The sequence below is a fragment of the Glossina fuscipes genome, unplaced genomic scaffold (genome assembly GCF_014805625.2).
Source record: "Glossina fuscipes isolate IAEA_lab_2018 unplaced genomic scaffold, Yale_Gfus_2 0, whole genome shotgun sequence".
In the NCBI taxonomy this organism is placed as follows: domain Eukaryota; kingdom Metazoa; phylum Arthropoda; class Insecta; order Diptera; family Glossinidae; genus Glossina; species Glossina fuscipes.
The window spans coordinates 39,004,804-39,030,983 of record NW_023998414.1 but is presented as its reverse complement, the minus strand read 5'-3'; positions in this window follow the sequence as shown (position 1 = coordinate 39,030,983).

Sequence of the window (26,180 nt, the reverse complement as noted above, 5' to 3'; positions counted from 1 at the left end):
TGTGTGTGTGTGTGTGTGTGTGTGTGTGTGTGTGTGTGTGTGTGTGTTCATGCATAAAGTAGTAAAAATCCTTACAAATCCTCTTAGCACACAATAACCTAAGTATACCGGAAGCACATACACACACACACACACACACACACACACACACACACATTCATACAATCAAATACAATTGCTATTAAAACCATATAAAAGCAGTTAAACAATTTTATACATTTAACCATGTATTTGTTTTTATTTTTATTTTGAAGAAACTCTTCACCAAAGGCAAAGCCAAAGAAAAAAGAGCTGGCCTTGGATACTCATCATGCAATTATCTGTAATTCGTTTTGTATATCCAAAACGCCGGGTAATGCATAAGAACTATTTAGCTTTCACTTTTCCAACACTAAGTGAACCGATATTCAACTATCTTAATAACGAAAACGTTTTCGACTGGATGGTCACCTTAAAAGGTGAACTGCAATTTTCTAGTTTACGCATTATTAAGGGCCAAGTATTAAACACACTACATATTTTTAGGAAGTTGACCTAATATCGGTGTTTCTCTTCGTTAATACGAATGACATCCGATTGTCTCGCATATGTCGAGTCTTCACTTAGAAGCGTCCGCTAACGTTGTAAATGCATGGGGTGCGGCCTTGTTAGCCACCGATTTACTACAGTAGTTGGCAAATATTTTCGATTTGTATTTAAAATGAAATTTAAGACACTGTGCCATGTAAATAAAGGAGCTTTCCGCGAAGTTGCGCAATCTTTCAAAATTGAGAGAGAGTGAGATTGTCACTGTTTAAAGACATGCTCAAAAGGTACGTTAGTTCCTTTTGTTCCAAGAATGTTCTTGTTGAGAATATTCCCGCAAAAGCAGATAATATTCTAATAAGCAAACACAAAGCAAATTTAACAAAATTCTAAACTCTTATCACCAAGAAATATTCGATCATGTGTATCATAATTTATTTTTTATTCGAGGACTGTCTCCTATACGTGCAACCCGGTGTTGGTCGAAATTTGATGGGGAGAGAGAGAGAGAGAGAGAGACATAAAGAGCGGCCACCGTCTGGGAGATTCATGTGGGGTCGCCAAGTCTTACACTTTTACCGATCGAGCATTCACTATAGCTGCGATCACCTATCAATCGAAATGGGAATTAAGCATGGCCATGCCGACTTGATAGTTGTGCTTCTTAACTACTTGAGTAAGGTGTGGCCCAAACGGCCGGAAAAAGAATGTAAATATTGATTATATATATGTACAAATTTCTACAAAAACATAAAACACACAAAGGGAAACGAGCGGATAACCTAGGCGACAAGCTAAAGTGAAAAACCGTGTATTGAAACCTTTTGGCACCAGGTAAAAACTTTTCTGAAGAGTTCCAAACAGTTCAGAATTGCAACACAACCCATCTATGGCAAACTCTTCCACAGGTTATAAGTAAGTCCCAAGAAGAAAAAAGGACCTACGAGAGCGAGCAAAATTGCCCAAATGATAAAAGGCTATTAAAACAAGATTCTATCCATATAGATATATGACGTCGCATTGCCTTAATAGGTTAAAAAATTTTAACGATTTTATTATTAATTATTTTTATATCCAAAGACATAGATTAAGTCGAATTAAAATATTATTCGCAGCATGTATACGCAATTATTTATCAGAACATTACCTGCTGAGACATTTCAGTAATGTCCATCGTCGCTTACATTCGCTTATGGTTGGAGCTTTTAAACAAATTTCTCCCCTACTTAAATACTACTTAAAATAAGTGAATGAAAGCAGAAACAGATATAAAAATTGTCGCGATCCGTCTTAAAAAAATTCGTCCTACGAAAGGGATGTCTCTGTTCAAATATCCCTCGTTTTCACTAAAAGGCAACTTGTTGTCGATTGGGTAAACACCATACCATTCCATTCAAACGCACCATATAGCGCTCGATGACTATCATTTACAAACTGACAAAGCTGGAAGATTGACACGAGACGAATTGTCGATCGCTCTTTGGAAAACGGTTTTTTTTTTTTGTTTTTATCACAACACAAGTGAAGTTTAGATCGATACCCACCGTATGGCGTAGAGCATTGATCTAAATTAATTTTTCCATTACTTTCCATATCAATTTAATTTCTTGTCTATTGAGAGTCCTTTTGTGGCTTAACGAGAGGCGTTTTCATGTTTAATCTAATTTTCCAGGTTCGTTTTCGAAAATTAGAAAACTTCGCCCAAATATTATTGCATCAAATTGAAGTCTCAAACTTATTTAGGAAATATGCCAAACATGTAGCCTTTACTAGGCATTTGTAAGTTTTACAAGTGGAATCGAACAACAAGGAAAACTAAATGACGGCTTTTTTTTACTAAAATTCCCTTTTTATCTTAGATTACCTTTATCCCACCATCAGGCTGTTTTTTTTAGATAAGCATTTATCCGACCTGTAGAGAACTTGGGTCATTTCTGATCAAAAATATAAACCAAATAAACCGAAGGCATCTTTTGACATCTGCTTTACATCACGAAGAGCTTTTTAGGTAGAGCGAAATAAATAGTAATGAAACCGTACAAAAAAGCAAGTGGAGATGTCCAGCGCCTGGACAGGGAAATCGTTAAATTCACTTCTGCCGTTTCAACCTAAGCACGTGATATCGGAAGATAAAGTTTTCATCTGTCCTGCTCGCACATGGAGAGAGATGGGGAAAGTAGAAGTTAATACTCCCAGCTCCATGGGCAACGTAGTCTAGGATGAGATCAGACGGAACCGATATTCTGTTTTTAACCAAAGAAATACGAGTGAGATTAAGATTAAGATTATGATCAAGTGCAGTGGATCGCTGATCAACAGAGACCTATCACGAGATTATCCGAGAGGAGTTCAGGGATGGTTCACCCGAAAGTCCTGTGGTGAGTAGCTGGAATAGCACTACTATTACGTCCAAGTAAATAAATATCTCTGCAATCTCTCCAATGTAGCATTCTATGTCCGCAATATATAATATACAGTAAAATACATATTTTGTTCACGGTTGTTGTTCTGTATAGGGTATAATAACGCATCTATTACATATATAGTATAATATCTAATATAGCGAACTTTGAACCAAGATTCTATTTTTATAATATATGTTGTTTTGTTAAAGTTTTTGTTATAAGTGCTTTATCTCTTATTTATTTGTTTTGTTCTGGGCTTCTTCACATTTAATCCATAACAAATTATAATTATATGATGTAGTATACAAAGTAAGAAGAAGCTCCACTGAAAAGCAAAATAAAAATAAATCTGCAAAACATTTTGTAAATATTTGAAACACGTTCTCAATTTCATAAGAAGGATAAACTAAAGAAAAATTCAGGCAAAAAGAAACTTGAATAATAAGAAATGCAATGCAGTTTAAACACAAGAAAATCTTCCATAAGTATATAATATATATATATATATATGTATATATATAGATATATATGGTATCTATATAGATCTTCAATGCCAAATACGTAGTTATTCATTGTCCGTTGAAATACTGCAGAAGATTATCAACATGTATACACATATAAATAAACAACAGCAACAGCAACAGCAAGAGTATATATTGCACACGAAACAGTAACACACGGGGAGTTCGAGTTCGCCAAATATAACAGCAGTCGTAGTAAATGAAAATAATAGCTTTGTGCGCTTGCATGTACATTATATGCATGCAACGAGTGCAAGGATAAAGAAAATAATGCCTTCAGAATGATGTGCTACTGGTAAATTCATTTTAGCGTTAATTTTTTATAATCCTAACAAGAAAATATACTTGCTTAGCTATGTTACATATATATGCTATGTTACATACATACATATATATATATATATATATAAGAACAAAAAATTTCTTCATCTTATAACGCCTCATGGACACTCAACAATTCAAACGAATATATTTGATAATATTTGCCAAAGTCTGCGTTGTTCTTTCTTGAAGACGTGTGCACCGGTCGCTTAAAATCGTCATTACCTTTTAAAATGGCTCCAGTGAATATTTGCACTCAATTTACGCTGCTTTAGTGCTTCTTGCAAGATGCTTAATTACTAATTACAATGTATAAAAAATATGACAGATTAAAAAAAAAAAAAAAAAAAAAAAAAAAAAATGTTTTTTTCTTTACTACGATCTTGTTTGTAAGAAAGATCGCATTTAACGTACAAATCGTCCAACAACACAGACGGACTTACTCTCCGTCGAAATTTCCATTGATCAAAAAAGTATTTACTTGCGCAGACTTTAGATATGCAATAACGAACACTACTACGAACCCAAACAATTGATACCAGATTTTTTTTTGGTTAGATAGTTGTTTTCGGCTTGGAATGAATTTTTACTTTCAACCCCTTTGGAAGGATATAAGAAAATATCCTAAAGCTTTTCTTTACTTATTGCGATTTATTTGTTCAGCCATCTTCGCTCAGAACATTTACGCGGTCATGGTCCTAGTTAAAGACTTTTTGGAAAATCTAAAATTCATATTTACCTACTGAAGTTCTCACCTTAATTTTTTTATGGATCACGTGCACTGTACGAACATGACTTGCGATTCAAAAGAGAATATGTTTGTGGCAGACGTTGTGTTTCGGTTCCATTTTTTTTTTTTTTTTTTTTCTTTTGCGGTCGTGCGACTTTCAAGATGAGTGAGAAATATTAACCGTAATACGGATTATTATAGTTAGTCTCGAAGTATGCAATAATTATTTACTGCATTATCTTGAATCCCGAATAGGGTTAACATTTTCTGCGTAGATGCATAAAAGCCCGGCTAAATAGTTTTTCATTTCGCACATTTCTCAAACGTTAGGATGAAAGATGACATATGTCATTCGGAACGTTGAACATTATTAACATGTTAAGAGAAAATTCCTAAGCCTTTCGCCTTTTCATTTACGAAAAGGAAGAAAAGCCCGCAGCAAATAAACTAAAAATACGGAATCGCTGATGCTAAAAGTGTTTGATGAAAGGATTTTCGTGGGTTTTCGTGGGCTCTTGCGCATTTCCGCTATAGAGAATTTGAATTCTAACACTGAAAAGTTGCTTCCGATTAGCGACCAGACCAATTGGCGAGATGTCGATTAAGACGAAGCTTATCATAAACTAAAAGTTGTTCCATTTATTGTTTTCCCAAAATTTAGACAAGATTGCAAAATCAATGAGCGTTTGTGCAATTCACACCATTCTCCGATAAATTTATGCATAGATTTTCATCTTGATCCCCGATGCCCATTGATGAGTGTTATAAACGGAATGACAAAACTATTACACCCTTGTCTTTGGGCGATGGATGGGAAAACGTGTTTCGTAAGTAAACACGTAAAGATGTACTTGCTTTATCAGCTGCAAGCACACGCGGAGATATGCATCAAGCCAGCAGCGGTCAATTTTCGTGCGTTTCTCGGATGTTTCCTCACCCCACAATCCCACCGCCACAATCCCATTTTATTCTTCTTATTCTTATCTTAAGAGGAGAGGGGAAAATTTGTTAAATTGCATTTGTTTAGCATTCAATTTTCCTTTGCCACTTTATCGAAATGCCCTCAAAGAATAAATATAACAATGACTTGCAATGAGCCTTAGCCGAAGAAGAATTTGTAAATTTAATATGCAGTGAATATAAATATATATACATATATATATATATATATATTTTTTTTTTTTTTTTTTTTTTAATTTCAAACATTTTAACATTTTGAATATCTAATGAACTTTAATTTAGCTTTCGAAACCGACAGCAACTTACAAGCAAGCACATAACAGATTTATAAAATATATATTCCAAAGGGTTTTCATAAAATTTATTTCTATCGTAAAGTTTAACCCATTTTAGGGCATAGAGACTTGAAGAATTTGCAATAAATTCGCTTTAAATTTATTGAATTGAAAATTTTGCTATCTGTCAAAGGACAGCATTAACATACGTGAACACTTTTCTTCAGTTATTGTTTACTGGGGGCTTATACCGCAATTTCTGGCTTACCTGCCGCGAAATGCAAGAAAAAAAACAACTTTTTTTTTTTAACTTTATTTCTTTCCTTATTCGAAAGAATGCACCGAACTTGAGTTTATTGTTAATTCATAAAAACTTTCATTGAGAAAAGAACACGAACATGTTAAGGAGAATAACAGGAATCAATCAGAACCCTTCGCAGAAGCTTTCAACCATTGCAACGTAGACCTTCCGTCCCCCTTGCTGCAAACAGCAAAGAAAACGAAGCAGTCTACGTTGCACACAGGACAATATAATGATGACAATATCAAAAAAGTGTGTACGTTGTGTCAGTTAAGATGCAATTCAAGTAATTGGAACAATAAGTGTTTTAAGTAAGATATAAGTGTAAGTAAAAGTATCGACATCAATTTTGGCAAATTACAATATTGCTTCGTCCCATGGGTTTCGGTATTTTCAGCATCTTCTGCGATTATTGACGTGTGCTTGCTAGGCGTTGCTAGCGTTGCTGCTGTCGCTTGTTAAATTTTTATTGTTCATGCTGGGCAACAACAGTTGATATCTTAATGTGTGAGATTTTCTGATGCAATGATAGCATCGGAAATGGCTCTGATGTCCATCTCCTTAATGATATTGAGCCAAACAATTCGTTCACTGGTAATAATGTCGCACTATATGCCGGCGATGCTGTCAAAGCAATAGAGTCGCCTCCGGCAGACGTTGACCGTTTTCTCATGTAAATGTCGTGAGATGGTGCTTATATAAGTTTGCGGCAGACATAGATAATAAAACGTACTACTAATAATATTAAGCGACAGCAGTAGTTCCCGTAAATGTATGACGCAGTTATGTGCGGAAAAGAGTACCAAGGCATGCTATGAGAATCGTTGGTGTACAGCGCTAATATCCTGTCCTGGCAACAGCTTAATAAGTTATCCAATCAAGAATGTTAAATAAACACATTGGATCTAGCACAAATGCTACCGTTAATTCAGGCAACAATGTTAGTCGTAATGCCATGCAACGATCATAGTTTCATCAGCGAATAAGAGACACACAACGTCTGCAGTTGCAACGACAATCATCAAAATTGATTCGTTCTCTTGCCTATCCAAATGGACAATGTTCAAGCACACTTAATGTTAATATCCCATCGAAGCCGTTAATCACAGATCTTATGCGCAGACGTTCCGATCTAATGGTTGATACTAATAGCAATAACTAATATTGCAATTTCTCCGACATCTTTCGCGCTAAAGGGCAAATGGCTTACATAGAACTAAATCCCAGGAGAATGCAATTATTGAGTCAACCGATGAAGCTGCGGCGCCACCTCCATCACCAACGTCAATTTCAACGGGTCAGCTTCGGCGGGTTACTCTCACAACGTTAATACTCCGATGTCATACATCCGTCCGGTCATTACGTTGACACATGTGACACCTAGTAAGCAAATTACCAAGAAAAAGCTGAGGCCACTAACTATAAAGGCAGCGACCATGAACACTAGTCTCAGTCTGACACGTTTAACTATATTTGCAGTTAGTCCCGCTGTGTAATGTTCCAAACATAGTCATCCAGTAATTTTACCACGTACCACGTCGCCGCAAAATTTTGACAACAGCTAGGAAGCTGTTTGGCAAGAAAGATACCGAATGCTTGCAATGCTCAAGTGACTTAATGACTTTATTCGATCGCTGTATATTATATTCACAAGATTTCGTCATTTCTTACTGATTCTTAATTAATTTGGATAAATTGAAAAACCACTAAATTTGCGTTCGTTTTGGAAATGATATTTGCGTATATCGTTATTAAAGGGAGAAAATTAATAAGCTATCGCTGGACATGCATATTGCATAACGTAACATCATTTAATAGTATACATATATATATATATATATGTAGCTGAAGCGTGGTATTTGCATTCGCAGACGACAAAGTGAACATATTGCCCCGTCATGAGTATTGTGAAAGATGTTTCACAATTGACTTTAGTGATTAAAATATAAGCATTCTATTATTTTATTAGCTCTTTAAACGCTTAATACGCTATGGTAGATAATCTAAATAATAATAATAATAATAAAAAGAAGAAGAAAAAAAACTCTTATTCGCTCCGTTGTATCATTAGTGCGCTCGCTTCATTCAAAATTGTCGTCTTCCACAATTCAACAATTGTTCTTTCTATCATGTATTTGTATGCGTATGCGTAGGTATACGCGCGTGTGTGTGCTTTGCATTCATGCACAATAGATATCCTTCGAGGTTGTTATGAAAACATTTCTTTCTCTCTCTCACTCTTTCACTCTCTATTCTTTCGATTTTTCTCTTTCTTTCTTTCTCTCTCTCTCGCTATCTGTCGGGCGCGCCATCTCTTTTTTATGAGCTGAATATGATACTTTCCCATCATTTCTATTTTATTTCACTTCATTTCATTCTTATTTCTCCCTATTTTTTTTTTTTTTTTTTTTTTATATGTTACATGTTATTTTTTAATTCCCCCTGGGTGTAAATGTCATCTTGCTTTTTGTTTGCTTTCATAAACCGTCACTTTACAGCTCAACTCATTTCATATCATCTCATCACATCAGCTCGCTTGAAATATCAACGGATACCATTCACATAGAAATTCAAATGTTATTTTAAGCGTTTCTTCGTATTTCATGGTAATAGTTTTCTTTGCAATTTCTCTCTTTTACTTATTCTTTATGTTTGGGTTTTGTGCGTTTTGTATTTATTTGTCATTTAAAAAACTATTAGTCTTCTGTAATAATTTGAATTCATTTTTTGCAGCATCTGTCAACAACATATTTTTCATTTTATTATGCTTGATTTATATCGAGTCAAGGAAAAATCACATTTTTATCTAGGTTTTGATTTTTATTCTCTTCGTATTTAGAAGAGCATCGTATAGTTTATATATAATTGAAATATATCTAAGAAAAACGCAACTTTAACACATTTAAGCCGAATAATGTAATGCTTTACCTTTTTATCGATTCACTCGTTGACCTGCAAGATGCAAATGTATTTCGCCTTAGCTTGAATACATTTTTAATGCTGAGTCGGGACAACGTCCATTTTCAATTCAATTGCTACCTGATTTTCTTCTCATTTTATTTATTAGGGGTAACCTCCATCGCGTGCCTTTGCTATTCACATAAAATTTATTCGTTTATATTATGCTCAGCTTCTTCTGCAAGTTTTTCTTCTTAATTCGGCGTTATTTCTTTCACGATCGCAATTATACTCGCAATTGCCATCTAGGTAATCGGCGGTCCTTTGCGGCCGATTTTATGTTTCTTAAATTTTCTTAATCATCAATAATTCAGGGCATGTCCCCTCTCCTATATTTAGCGCTATTAACGCTAAAAGGTTAAAAAGAAATGAGGGGAGAGGGAAAGAGATAGAGAATGGCCAAACAAAGTAACATTTTTTAAGGCACACACTTTATTACACATCGGCCTAGCCGGAAGCCTTGCATTGCTTGCCCTTGATTCGAAACCGTATTTCGGAAGAGAGCTACCCTTATGCTTACGTTTACGTTCGTTTATAGCCGTCTACCGGATTGTACAGCTTATAAAGGATATCTTCGATTAATCTAACCTCTTCTATGTCTTACAATATCTAGATAATTCTGTTGCCAAAATGCGAATCGAATATCGGTCTTAAAAAATTTAAAACCGTCCATGAGAATTTCATTGCATTCCACATATGATTGGATCTGATACACAATAGAACATTACAATGAAGTCGTTTATGGCACATTTTAAAAATTAAGGGCATTAGCTAGACAGACTCTCACTTCCACTTCGATATATATCTTACGCCAATTGTTATGAAATTATTTCTTCTTAGGCGACAATGCTTTAAAAATAGCAAAGAAAAACAACAACAACCGAAACAAAACCAACAAACACAGCAACAAAGCAACAGAAACAACAATACGAGAAAAAAATAAAAATAAAAGCAAGAACAAAATCGAAAGCACCAAACGCAACAAGCACATAAACAATAAACATTTTGACTTTTTGAAACTTTTCTTAATAATCTCTTGACGTAATCTTCTCTGACAGTTGTTTCTAATCAAAGCAGAGCAACAAATATGTTTAAGTAGCAAGCGTGTTTCATCGAACAAAAGCAAGAGGAAAAGAAAACCATTTCTCTCTCTCACGGCAAATGTTCGCTTATTTTAATCTGACCGAACAATTTGTATCCAGTGTATTATAGCGCGCGTACTGAAAACGTAGAACATAAAATAAGACTTGGTTTGAATGAATCTGTGCTTTGAATGCACCACAGCGTCTCTAAAGCACATGTAAAGTATATATTTACTTATTTTTTCTTTCTTTCTTTCTTTTACGAAAGAAGACGGACGCCTCTGCCCGACGCCTGCTCTAAGCAAAAGATCGTCTAGCAAATGTCACTCATTTTGTAACAAAAGGGAAAAACAGGTTTTTCGGTATCATTGAGTCGGTCGGTTAAGCTTAAGTTTTTGATTATGAAATATTTTGCATTATCGTGATTATGACGTCAACGGAAATAATTATATAACTGCAATCGCGTTCGATTACCTTTGCGATCTCGATTGTTTGCAAATACCCCATTTTTATGACTTATCTCTAATATAAGTTTTTTTTTTATATTAAAGAAGCAACCAATTGATAAACTTAACTCTGGCCGTAGTCATCGGCCTATTGCCACGTAAAAGTATTCCAGTTCAGGTTGTTAGTGAAACTTTCATTAACTTTTCCCAAAGAGAAATTATTTTTACTTGCATAGTGTGCCGCACGCATACATACGCGTTTATTACAGATGGCTATTTAATTTTCAATATCTCATATTAACGCACACACATATATATATATAAATAATATTTAAGCTCTCCAGGTGAATTAGTGCACATGCTCAACTTAATTTTTTTTTCTTTTTTTTTTTTTTTTGCGAGGATTTTTATTTTACAGCATTTGAGGTTCATTAATTTTATTTAAATTTCATGTATTTCGATTAGGCTGCGCGCGTTCGTGCATGTGCATGTGCATATGCACCATTATAATAAATATTCATTTAAGGTTATGTGTATTTACGGCCGTATGCGAATCTACATACCTGTGTCTATATGGAGACTTTAGTTTATTAAATTTTTTGATGCGAAATTTGCCGAACAAAAAAAAAAAAAAAAAAAAAAAAAAAAAAAAAAAAAAGCCTTTTTACAAAACGTTCTCTCATTAAACCAGCAAATATTTGCCGGAGAACAAAAAAGGCGTCGGCCACACTAAATAATCAAAACAGAAACAAACAAACAAACCTCGCACACCAAGCAAACATGAATGCTCAGAAATATGCATGTTATTGTCTGCATGCTTGTGTGAATGAATACTGCTGAAGCACTATTTTAACAATTGGTTGGCTGTTGTTCTTTCTGTTGTTGTTGTTGTTGTTGTTGTAACCACCGCATAAACACACAATAAAATATACACCGAGGTTTATTTATTTGTTTTCTTTATTTTATTCGCTATTCGCTAACGTCGGACATATTAACTTGACTCTATTCCATGCAACACCTTAAACATAAAACATTTCAAAAATTATAGGTTTTCCTTGTTTCCGTTCATATAATGCGTTCCCATCTCCCCTAATTATTTACACATCATAGTCGCAAATATTTATTTACAATACATGGAAGCAATTAGTTGAATAGGATTCATAATGAACTTTGCCGTAAATTAAGTATAGAACTTGAATGAATTTCAGGTCAAACACAAAACATTTCACTACGAAAGCAATATAAGAATCTAATGAAGAATGAATTTCTACGAATCGCCACGAGTTTTATTACCTTCTCTTTCAAAAAGAGTGAGAGAGATGACAACAATTTACAGCGAGTTGTAGTAACGAAGAGTCTGTATGGCATTATCATTATTTCTTTCACGGCACAAATTCCGACAACCGATCATATTAATATATTGCCGTTCTAGCCGTCGATCTCTCTATCAATGCAACCTCAATGCAAAAATAGAACGATACAATATCGATGATATATTTGATGTTCTTAGGTGCTAAGCTTAAGAAAGCACTATCAATAGTTAGTTTAAGCTTAAAAATTCCGAAGAATATTTTTCAGAAATTCATTTCATCACGTATAATATGATCGTATAAGTGCCGTCGTAGCACGAAACAGTCCACTAATACATATCAAATTGTAAAAGTCAAAGATTTTCTCATATTTCCTCGTATTGAACGTATTGTGGCATTAGTGTGACGTTCTCTTGTACACGGAGATGATATGCTTTTTCCTATCGAAATAATTTGAATCTTTCGCGCATCACTTTAAGAAAATCATCTTTTCAAATTATTCACGAGACACTGTCCGCTCACACTCCGCGAAGGTAATGGTTTGAAATTATTTTACAATTTCAATCCGATTACAGATGAAAGTCGCCCGCTAGAAACGAATACTGAACGCCCTATTGATGAAATTAGGCTAGAACACGTTGTATGTAATATGTTTGGAATTGAGATCGCCCGGCAAAGGAATTTTAGCGGCCATTTCAATGATGTTGTTGTGTAGAACTTTTCTTCCGCGATTCTTTTTCTTTAGGGAAATCGGTCATCAGTCCATCGATGCATAAAACTGTCATAAAACTCTCAAATGCCTTACTTGTACAGCCCTTGAAGGGCTGCTCGAATTCTTCATAAATTGACATAGAAAGCTATAACTCAAGTTGAAGAGCGGCCGTGAACCGTCCGCAAATGGAACGAAAGAGCTTCTCAAATCAAATCAATGGTTGAAGAGAAGATGACTTACAGGATGACTTATAAAGACCATTGCTTAAAACTGGTCTTAGGTTATGTAATCATTAATGGGGAAAATGGATTCGAATCGTCATCATCATCAGCGAAGCATTGTTTAAGATAACGGGTATCTGGAATTCGCTCCGAAATAAATGAATCTGGTAGAATTGTTTTTGCTTTGCTTTGCTTTTTCCTTTATATATATATATATGTATCGTGTTTTTTTTTTTGCTTTTTTGCCAAAGTATTGCTTGTTTTGGTTTTTCAATATTGTTCATATTTAAAAATCCATTTCGTAAAGCTGGCTTTTATTACATTTTGCGTGTAGTTTTTGTTTATTTGTTTCCTTTTTTCTGCGCTTCATTCATTCATTATTGGTTTCATTAAGGGCAATGAGTAAAAATATTTGTGGTTATTTAACAGATTTAAAATGTACACAAAACACGTTTTGTACAGATAGTAATTACAATTATATTGTTGTCAGTTCTTCTTATTTGATTGTTTATATAAAAATCAAATATCTTTTTTAAGTATGTAGGTAGAGCCACCTGTTTATTAAATTATTTACAAAATAATGTAAGAAGAAAATTGACTTTACCCGTTCATATTAAAATTTTATCGAAATAATATTCATTAGGCAATCACCGGACGGACATTAACTTTTAATTGTTGTCAGAAAAACACCAAACACTACTACTCACTCATCATTTTCAAAAATTTTGAAATTCTTTTCAAATTTATCCGTATAATAATAACCTGAGCATTGCTCCATTAAACACTAATAGTCCACTCTCACCGCACATACAAGTGTACACGAATGTGCGATGAATATGAGGATGATTCGTACGTTTAGCAGGACTTGAGCCTTTTGCCGATATTTGAAGAAAGAATTTCAACAGAGAAATCTCCTTTTGTACAGCTTCAGCTTCCAGAATGAATACTTTTCGCTAAAAACAAAAAAAAAAGAAATGCGCTTAATTAACTCCAATCGGTATTTAAAAGCATTCGGATCACAACCACAATATTAACTCATTAATCGAGACGTTTTACATATGAAATTGATGACCTCCTCCTCTGGCATTTTCTTTCTATTCATTGCATTGCATTCTTGAGAACTTGCAAATAATTTTGTCGATAACTCAGTAACTTCAGTTCAAAACAACCGCCAACCAAAGTAAGTTTAATGTGTTAAGCGACTAAAGACAACATGCAAACTTTTATAAAATAATGTTCTCAAAGTCCACAGCCAACCTATATATATATATATATATATAGGTTGGCAATTCGTGTTAACCAAAGCTCTCTTCCTCCCTCTCTCTCTCTCTCTCTCTCTCTCTTATTAGAATCGAAAAAAAAAAAAAAATTTAGAAAAGCGAAATGAGAAAAGCATCAGCATACCCTCATACGCACTTCTAATCACATTAATACATATACTGCATGTATGTTGCATGAATTATAACTGTAAACACTTATCACACACATAAATGCAAGTAAAATAATTTAAAGCTAAAAATCAAACAAATAAGAATTTGCATTGACGATTAGTGCCAAAAAAGCCATAATAATAACCGGCCATAATAATCTGCGTGGCTCAGGCGAAAATCCAATGACTACTACCCTTTGCGTGTGACTTGTCAACATAATAATAATCATTAATGAAAAGTTGAAGTAAATCAGCAAATACATATTAAATTTTTTGTCTTAATATCCTAAGAACTCGATATCCTAAGAATTCACTTGATCTGATCTAGATATTATATGTATAAGGTTATGCAATAAGTGGACTGACTATAAAATAATTCGAGAGAATTTTGTAATAATTCGGCAAAATTCTGATGTAAATCATTCTCAAATTTATTTGCATGAAATTTGCTTTTCATTAAAAATTGTTGTGTTGCCCCCAATATTACGGGGCACTGTGCGACATACAAAATATATATATAAAATAAAAGCAACTATAAAAATAATCGTCTTAATGATATGTACTAGGTAAACCACATAACAACATAAGATGCATATGTAGATGTTTTCATGCAAACATTTGCCTTACAAATGTCTTTAGACTAATGCATAGAATGTATGCACGATGTGCATGCATTGTGCACAGTTACCACAATATGGCATATATCACATACATTACCTAACAATAAATGTAAAATGAAATGTATGTATATCTATATATATATATATATTAATTTTTTTTTTTTTTTTTTTTTTTTTTTTTTTACATACTTACATATATATATATAGAGTATTTACGTACTTAGTTACTTACATTCATGAATAAGCGTATTTGTATATGTAGGCAATTAATTTTACTTACAAAACACAAATACAGACATATGTTTTTATAGAAGAAGAAGAAGAAGAAGAAGAAGAAGAACTGTGTGAAATAATAGTAACAACATATCATCGTTTCATGGAATTGTGCCCACCGCACACACACACAAGTAGAAAATTACTACTAAGGCATAACATAACGAGTTACATAGAGAGTTACATAAATAGATAGACAGACGTACACATGTCGAAACGACGATGATTCCCGTTAGCAACGTCTATGGTATTTCGATATATTATTCATTTTGTAATTTGAAATACAAAAGAAATGCTTGTGGATTAATTTGCCATTCGGAAAATCATCGTCATCTTTTACCCTCCACATGAACTACCATGCACTACAGTAAATTCAAATGAATATGAAATTTATTTACTTGTATACAAACCCGATGCACACACTAATATTACATTAGTCGATTTGCAAGAGCCATTTCACTGAGTTCGTATATGCGTACGTTAATATGTTATTGTTTTCTTTTCTTTTGCAGCAGCAGCAGTTGTCGTTTAATTAAGACTCGAGCAACAACCATATAAGCAGACATGAAATGATTATGAAAAGTTTTTGTCACCATTCTTGACATTGCTTGATTTTATTCATTCATTTGGCTTTGCTCATTCAACTTTACATTTGTACAACCTAACCAAACAATTATTCATTTGCTAATAGAAATATCTGCCCCCATTGCGCTTAAAACATTTCCTATTAGTAAGATTAGAAAGAAATAATCTTTGTGCTTGGTATTGTGTCTCGATCTTTTATTTCCAATATCCACGATTGAGTTAGTCTAATTATGAATCAACGGCAACGGCAGAATTGAACAAATTTGTAGAGAAGAATAACAATATTTCATATTTAGTTTTGCTCTAAAACTTAAATATATATGAAATTAATGAAGAGGAAGCACTAGTGTAGAAACCTAAAAAAAAAAAAATGCAGTTAGTTAATTGAATATATTCGAATCACTTAAAGGCATCTGCGGTTCGCATTATACTTGTTACAAATTCAACTCTTGAAAAACAAAAATCATTTAAGTTAACGGTCTTTAGCTAAGGAAATACGTGAGATGATTGGCGAGAAATGGCCGCAAAAGATTCCACTTCCGTTCAACAGAAGAAGCAATCGTTCTTTTAATAAACAATTTTTAAATTCATTTATTTAGCAAAAAACCTCAACTCTTTCACTTATGATATATTGTAAGAAAAGTCAAATAAAAGCAACGAATATTATTAGAGTTCTCTTAGGGGACATTTCGGACAGCTTTGTTTAGAGAACAATGTTTTTAGAGTTTTGAAATTGTTAGGCAGTTTTTCTTTTTATAGTTAGTTTTTTATGAATATGGACAAATGTGCATTCCCAGGAACATAAAATTGCGTTTCCATGTCCAAGAAATGACGAAGAAAGATTGCAAAGAAATTTACAGTTCCACAGCCGGACTCATAATTACCATCTCATCAAAATCGTTAACATACACTTTTTTAGTTTCTTATCAGAGGGGCGTAGACTCCTGTCGAATTACTTTCGAACTCATATCGCGAGCGATGACTGTCGCATGAAATTAGACTAACTAGCAGACAAGGGAATCATGGCAATCAATATGCAAGGCATTAGCCTGTACTTCAATACAAATAACTATCTCGGTAAGCTTGGTAAGAAGATGAAAATTTTCAAAAAATTTCTTTCAGATAATGAACTCGTTTTCCCATACTCTAAAAGTTTCAAAGAATCTTGTATTAAGCTAATAAAACAATTGATTTCCCGAAAAATGTGCAGTGGTATTCCCCTTGCATATAGCATATCTGTCCAAATCTCTATATTCCTGCCTTCTTTCTCTTCCCTCGTTTTCCTGTCCAATTTCTTCTATTTTGTACTTGTTCTTTATCTGCAACGTTTTCAATTCTATCGATAGCTTCCTTGATTCATTTCCCAACAAAGTAAGCTAATAAAACAATTGATTTCCCGAAAAAAGTTCTCTGTCTTCTTTCTCTTCCCTCTCTTCCCTTCCTTTCCATTTAATTTTGTTTTTCTTCCTATTTCTTCCTTCTGTTTTATACCTCTTCTTTATCTACAATGTTACCCTATTTCCTTACTTTCGATGCTCCCGATACGTTCTTGAACCTCATCTCGCAACCTTTCGTTTTTGCTTAGGTGTGTTTAGCCTCCAGATTTCCATTTTTTTATCTCATTTCCTCGTTCGCAATACCTTTTCTTTCTCTATCGCTCTTCCTCCCTTTGATCTTTCCTTTTCCTTCATTCGCCTACTTATCTTTATCTTTATCGTTTTGCTTGTCTACAAATCGCTCATGTACTTTTTTATTTATTTATTTTTTTTTTTTGCTGCAACCGCATCAGGAATTCACTCATAATCTTGATGCAAACATTAGGCTTTAAGCAGAAGATCCAGGCTTAAGAAGAAGAAAATGCAAATTCATCCTATTTAAGTAGAAAATATTTAAGATTGAAGAAAAAATACTAAAGTTCTTATCTACTGCCAGGGAATAAGTTAAGATGATGTGAAATTTATTATCATATTAATCATTATAGTTACTAGCGAGACACATGCTGGATATACTCGATTTGTCTCTCGATTTGTCGTAATATCCGTACATATGTATATATGTATTGCAAACAAATGCTCGTTCAAAATAGGCAGAATGTACAAGTGCGCCCCTGCAAAAGTCCATCGTAGAAAAAAAGCCTAAGACTTGTAATATTCAAGAACTATTTATCGGAATCCTGTTACAAGCTTTATCAAAGACTACCTATTAGAGAGAATGTGTGATTTTTCAAGCTTTTATACCTCACACCAGGACATTTCGAAGGATTTTAGTTTAATCCACGAACTGATTCATCATCATTTTCTGCCTCGTCTTGAGCCTGCTAGCCCGCCTGTCTGCCTGTCGAATTTCCATCCACGTGTTCGTGCCTACACCAGTTGCTACTGTTTGCCATGTTTTGTCTCACGGACGGGACCATTTTTACTATCACTTTTTACTCTCTCTTTAGTATGTCTTTCACTCTCACTCTCACTCTTACTCTTACTCTTACTCTAACTCTTTATATTGAAAATGTTGCAATTTTTAATATTTCCTCACAACAATCAGTGTAACATTGTAACTGAACATATTAAGTGAATATGAAAAATTCCAATAATATGGAAATATTTTCTGACTAAGTCAACATAAAAGATTTTTAGCTGTGATTTTAAAGAAACAACAGCCGTCTTTGACATGCTTAGACAGTTTATACGTTCGCTTAAAAACAAAAAACAAAAAATTGAAAGATTTCGATAAGAGCCAATAAATCCTAATCTACAGCGTATGAGATTTCTGTCTAATTCTTTACCTATCTCTATTATGTCTGTCATAAAGACTAACATTTGAATAGTATCTCTGCTTAGTGCAACCAAAGGTAGCGGCAATTTATGGCAAGTTGTGCAATAACCCTTGACGCTAAAAATCTAATTTTGTATATCTGTAAAGTGCTGGTATAATTATGCACATTACTCGGCGTAGATGTCAACTGATTACTACAAAAATATTTCATCTTACAAAATGTCTAAATGGTAAAACTAACTATATATGCAATTACGGCCATTATTAGGATTTAAGCGAAAAACTCATTTCGCTCTAGGTACGACTCCTTTTTACTTGTAAAAATATTGAAGAAATTTTTCACTGTTTATCGATTTACTGATTTTGACGTCAACACCGGACTACTTTTTAAAAAAGTAAAAAAAAAAAAACGTACGAAATCAAAAAATTTAATACACACTTACAAATATAGATGTATATATATATATTTAAATTCGGGCAGAAAATTCATATAAACCATCACATGCTGTTGAACCAATGTACATGCATGCGCTCATATGTATGTATATGTGCGATTGGAAAGCCGTCACATGCAGACATTCATGGGAATAATCGACAATGATGAACGATGCTGAACGCTGTGTAACTACTGCTGATATCGATGGTCGTTGCCATGAATGGAAAATTTACTAATTTGCACTGAGAATACCGGCTATTGACTCGGTAAACACCTCCCAGTAAAGTCAGAGTTTAAAAGTATATGTACATAAAGCTCTATTAGGCCATCGAGGAAGTTGTGACGCACTTTATTATCGGAAAATGTTAATTCATTTTTCAAAACCTATCCATATATGTCGTTACCGAATATAATAGATAATTTTAATAAGTGCCTACTATTCAAAAAAAAAAAAAAAACCCAATCAAGAATTGATTGCTTTTTAGAAATTTAACATCAATTATATTAAATGAGGAACAAACAATGCATTGTTGCAATGTTTCATTTCGTTTGCATTCCGCAACATTTGTAAAATTTTTACATCCCTAAATTGGTCCTATAAAGGCAAGGATTTAGAAGGATGGGTCATAGAACTTGTCTCTATAGATGGCTGGCTATTCGATCTAAACGAGCGCGACATGATTGAGAAAAACCAATAGAATGAAACCCGATGTCGCAAACCGTGCGATTTAACAAAAACACTAGATTGCGATTATGCAGGGATACGCGAATACACTTTTAACACTTTGAAGACTTTTCCTTCGACTTAATAAGTAAATAAGTGAGTCGATATATGCGAATGTGTATGAATAAACGGCAACAGAGTGTTAAATAACATTGGTTGCATATTTGGTTTACTACACAGTCTTGACGTTGATGGTAGGTGGCGAGGAGGGGATGTAAAGTTTGAAAAAGTCAACAGTGTGTCGCATATCATGACAAAAACCTTTTGAAAGTACAATACAAGCAGCGCAACGTACTTCGATACACATACATGAATGTTTTGCTATATTTTATAGCAAAGAAACGGGCGGGAAGGAGGATTCGGAATGGGGGGACATAAGGAATAAAGGAGATAAAAATGGTAAATAAACAAAAAGGAAATTTTGAAAAAGAAAACAACCTCGATTCGATTTTGGCTTACGTTAAAAACAGTCCCAAAGCAAATGCGCCATATATCGACATTCAAAGCCGGCAAGCGATTATGTATTGCACTACACTATGGTATATAGACGATTGAGATCCGACTTAGCTGGAAGGTCTAAGCAAACCATAAAAACAACAATGTCTTGAATGCATAAATATTTTTTGAAGGCACTTTAGTTAAGTATACAAATGTGTTGGAAAGTACTATGCATTCTGGCGCCTAAACCAAAGAGAGTGACACGAATGCAAGTAACACTCCTACTGCGATTTTGTGATATCTCGTAGCTTGTTTTCCGGTAAAAGTACAAACGAAAAAATAAAAAAAAAAAAAAACAAAACAAAAAAACAAATTGCAAACTTTTCTTTCTCTTTTATTTATATTTTTAACTTTGGCGTTTTTTTTTCCGAATTTCTATTTGAATTCCAGCAATTTCAGCAACGCTCATATCCCCACATGTAAGGACATCAATAAGTTTTTTGTTGCTGCTTAACACCAAAAACCTAACACTTGTTTAGCTAAAACAAGTCTATGAAAAGACAGCGGCATGTCAGAGTAGTCCAGTGATTTGTAGCTAATAAAGGTTATCTTTAGTCTTATATCCGATATATCAAAAAAGATGCTGAAATTTGTTTTCCTCGATCATCTATTTATTTTCAGAAATTTTTCAAACAATTCGTATTCTTATTCGTATGTATATGTACAGTGTAAATTTAGAAGAGAAAGCATAGCATATAGCGTAATATTTCTTGCAGTCAAGCGGATAAATGAAAATCTTAGGGGCTTTATATGTTCGCTTTAAGTGGCCTGCAAAATTTCTCACTAGCACTTTCTTCTTCATTGACGGTCTTGGCTGCTTTTTGTGCCACTGACTGATGCATAGTAAATTGTGTTATATTGACTGGCTGTCTGGGAATTTGAAGGCTGTGCCTTTAGAATGCCATAATAAAAAAAAAAAAAAAAAAAAAAAAAAAAACGAAACTAATTCACAAAATAGTAGCAATACCTTATTACAAAGAAATATATGGATACTGAGAGTTGTTTTCTTCTTTTATTTTTTTTCATTTTTTTTTTTGTCCTTTTTCTTTGCACAAATTTGCACGCACTTATTCAATTCGAACGGATGTAATTTAAAACTTAAAACTTACTAATCTTTACAAGTAATATGACAGTCAAGTCAAGTGAAATATTTACAGAAATTTTCAACTGCCAACAACACCGAGGCAACAATAATGGCTAACATTTAAGTTAAAGGCGATTATGTTTAACATGAACAAATTTTGTTCTATTCAATGACCCTTCAATAAAATCTGCGATCGCAGAAGCAATAAATTTATAAAAAAAAGAAAAGTAAATCTAATTTTGTATGCCCTCCAATCCCTCGGATATGTTCATTAGATTTAAAATAGAGTTTAAGGAATTCGCCTTTTGTCATAAATTTTGAATAATTGCAATAATGCATAGGGCAGTCGCCATCGCAGTAAAGAATTATCCATAATTATATTATTGTAACAAATAAATAAATGCAAAACACTCTCTCTCTCTCTATCTCTCTCTCTCTCTCTCTCTCTATCTCTCTATTAAAAAAAAGAGTCTCGCTTCCCGTAAATATATGCTTAACAATGCAATAATAAATATTTATATACTTTTAGGCGAAGAATGCACTCACAAGCTTATGGATGATTCTATTTATGTGCTTGTATTGAATTGAATGTACACCATATGTGTTATTATAAATAAAAGATTTTAAACATAATTACTCAATGGAGCACATAAATGCTAACATAACATAATATCTCTACTAATACAAATGTTTACTAAATAGATTCATATGTGAACGTTTAAAAATGTGAAACCTTTTCAAGGTTTGCGTAACGTATGCAGACTTTCTCTTTTAAGTAGATATACGGGCCTATATGCATTATGTACAATAAAAGTGTTTATGCACAAACTCTGAATTGTAAATGGCAGTTGCCAAGCCTACCCAGCCATTGAACTGGACAAGTGGCACATAAGCCGCTTAAACTGCAACTACTACTAAATATTCACTCCAGGCTTTCTCTAACTGATTACAAAGCAATAGAGTATAGTTTTTTATACACACACACACACACACACACACACACACACACAAAACACGAATACATATATAGAAATTGAATACTGCTATTAATTTTGATTTATTTTTTAAGGTTTTTTTTTTTTTCTCTTTTCTTTTTTTTCTTTTCTTTATATATGTGGTTTTATGTGGTATGTACAGATACGATGTCAGTCTCCGATTGTCTCTTCCCCCATTTTTCGGGTGATGTGAAATATGAACAACAATGATCAAAATAATTCCATACGCATTTACCATATGAATACATTTCAATTAAACAATTGTTGCTTATATTGAGTAATTACAACAACAAATTTTCGTTACACTGCAAATAATGTTGAGATATTCTTATTAAATTCGAAAGACCTTATCATTGTTATTATTGGATTTTTCATGCATAAATTCGATAACATTTTTTTGTTTTGTTATTTTTCATATTATCGCTATTTATTGTTGTTGCTATTGTTTATTGATTTATTATTGCTGTGTATTAACGGCAGCAATTGGATCATTTTCAATCATAATCAATCGAAATTGTCGCCTTTATTTGAACAATATTTAATTATTTCAATGAATTATTATCATTTACTCTGAGTATATTCAGCTTAAATACTGTTGTTAGTGTTTGTCACGTGCATATATACAGCAATTTATATTCAAAATGCATTCATACAATGTTCAAAATACATGTCAATATGTGCCGTAGACGTATTTGAAAACATTTAACACACTTACATAACACTACGTACGTATAAATATATAACTATACATATATGTAAGATATGATATGAACGCAGTATATATACCAACTCAATTTGCTTTCCTAATCACAGCCACGTTGTCTATAGGTCCTTTGATCCTGGAATTAACTTTAGTTCATCTCAATAGATCATTTAAACACTCACCTGCACGCAATCTTTTCTATGTGTGTATATGTATGTATGTATGTATGTATGTATGTATGTATGGATATATGCATGCTTGTTTTTATGTATGTTTAAATGTGTATTCGTGTGTCGTACATTTATTATGCACTATATCAGGTATGCAAGCATGCATGCATGCATGCATGCATGTACCATGTGAATCGCTATAAAAGATTTATAGTCTATTGTCTTTGAAATGAGTGCTATATGCATAACGTTGCTAGTATTTGAGAAGCCGTGAATATATATGTACAAATGTGCAGATATTATGTTATGTACAAGGAATATGCTTCGTTATATTTATGTGTATGAGTGTGTTTGTATAAAAGAGAGAGAGGGCAAGAGAGAGTGCGAGAGAGAGAGAGAGAGAGGGTAAGTGTGTGCACACATTGAATATTCATTCAAATCCAATGCATACATTTTCTCTCTTTGCTATGAGTGCGCTTATGAATTTCAATTATGAATACCGTATTGAATGTATGTATGTATTCACATAAATATGCACATATATATATATATATATATGTATATATATATGTATATATATATATATATATATATATATATATATATATATATATGTGTGTGTGTGTGTGTGTGTGTGTGTGTGTATGTATGTATGTATGTATGTATATATATATATGTATAGAAATAAGTGCAATAAAATATGAGAAATAAACACAAACAAAAACGATTACAGATATACAAACTCATTTCAATAATTTGTACATTATTAAATAATATTTACATTTGTATTCATTATAAGCGGATGTGGACAACATCGATTCACGCTTGTAAAGTAAATTTATTGGAAATATATTCACTCATCCATTCACCCATCCCGCCATCACTCAATTTTCACGGTACTTAAGCTGTGTTTGTGCTTCACTCTTCCAAGGTCTTAAAATAAAAATTATCCGCTTATCATTATGTACATTATTGGGCGATCATTGTCATCGCGGCTAATACCGTTGTCCATGCAATATTCTCAATTTCCTTTGGCTGACTATTCCTTTTATCTTCTTTCATCTTGCGCAGATATTGTTATCCCCTTTCGCTTTGTCTCCCGCTAAATAGTTAATCGAAAATATAAACGACATTTGTAATCGAAAAAATTGATTTATTCTCTAATACACTATGATACAAAAGAAAGTTTTCTTTTTTTTTCCCTTGTATTTCTGAACTTTGATTCTATTAGGATTTTGAAGGTGATGCCTTTTTTGTGTAAATCTTTTCCGCGGACTTTCAAAAGGATTTTAGAAAAATTTTTAAGTCTTTCGTCGATGGGAAAAAAATACTGTGCAAACTCAGTAGAGTAATAAAGTAGTGTAATACTGAAAGGTATTCTCAATAATTGACAAATGAAATAGCAAGAGATCTTACAAAGATATCAAAATGTAGTGTTTTCGTGCAGTCACTGTTTTGCGTGAAAGTTTCGACGTAAGAAAATTGTTTTGCTCACACTTGGAAACAACATGAACGACTTATTGATTGGCGCTATTTGGAGAGATTTTCGATTTAGAAAAGTATCGAAGAATCTGCATTAATTTCAATGAGCTATGCTCTGTCTAATGCTCTGTTTACTACACCAGCAACGCTTGGAAGGCAAACTAGGGGAACAGAGTCACACACGTTTTGCACAGAGTCTTTAATCACTTATAATAAACACATTAGAGGATATGTCGTGGAAACGCAAGCTTTGCATTCCATGACAAAGGCATTATTAACAGAATGACATAACCCTTTAGTTCAATATCATAGAATAATCGGCGAGTTGACGAGTGAGCGAAAAACAAATTTCATTTTCGTATTATGACGATTTTATAATATGATCCTCTGAATCGATTCTAAAATATATGGCAACTATCAAGTTTCTACATCGGTCTGGGGAGGGATTGCGAAAAATATAATAAGTAATTGAATGTCAGGTGTTTCTTTAACATTTTTTAACCATTAAAACTTTATCGGAAAAGTTTGCCGAAAGTGAAGCGAGTTGTCTTCGTGTCCTTCACATTTTTCTTCTTTTTTTTTTTTTTGAAGTGGAAATGCATAATGTGTCTAAGATTTGTACGCTCTACTCTTACAAACCCACTTACGTTACAAGCCCACTAATATTTAATCTAAAGTATAAGAATAAAATACATTTTTTTAGGTTTTTCTTTTTTGATTTTTTTACACTTAAGCTTATTAAAATAGAATAAGATAAAGAAAAAATGTAAGGGAAGAGAAATTATTCGCAATAAAGTTAAATACTTCAACTTGAACAAGAAGAAGAAGTAAAACGAAAATTTTGGACTGATTTTTGTTATTATTCCATCCCACGAAACATTTTAAGGCGACGGTATATTCAATTCATTTTTCTGTTTGCAATATTCAGAGCGATTTCTTAGAATTGTCTTGTTGCTTATATAACGAATAGCAGAGACAACTAAATGTTTGTTTGTCTAGCTGGCTCTGCTAACACCACTCATGGTTTATGAATACGCGAACTTAGGTAAATGTTCAGGTAACTAAAACTGAAAATGTGACAAATTTTCCATGTACCTTAACTGGTGAATACACTCCGTATAAACAGAGCGAAATTCCGAAGTTTTCTATAGAATTCACAAATTATGAGAGTTAAACTCTTTGCACGAATACGTTATGAATATTATTATAAGGGTCTCGATCAACAACTCAATGGTCGTAAATTGTTTACAATAACAATAATACGAATAATAACAATAATAAAATACTAATAAAGAACATTCTTAAAGGAAAAAGAACACGAATTCAGCAGCAGTAACATAGGCGATCCGCTCGATTTTCGAGAAAAAAAAAAAAAAGATTAAACATAAAGCTTAGCGTTTTTTAATAAAGTTATTAAATTAGTATTACTTTCTGTAGCTGATTTCAGAATGTCCGTAGCCCTAGTTGCATAGTTACGTAGTTTACACAAAGTTACATAGAAAGTGCTTTATTACAAATAATTGTATATAGACGATATTTGCGGTTTTTTTCTCAATTCGATTTCTGAAGACGTGATTAGAAGTGTTCGCTCTTGCGTAGGTAGAGGCGTTTCACACCACAGAAGTCGCTTTTCAAAACTCAC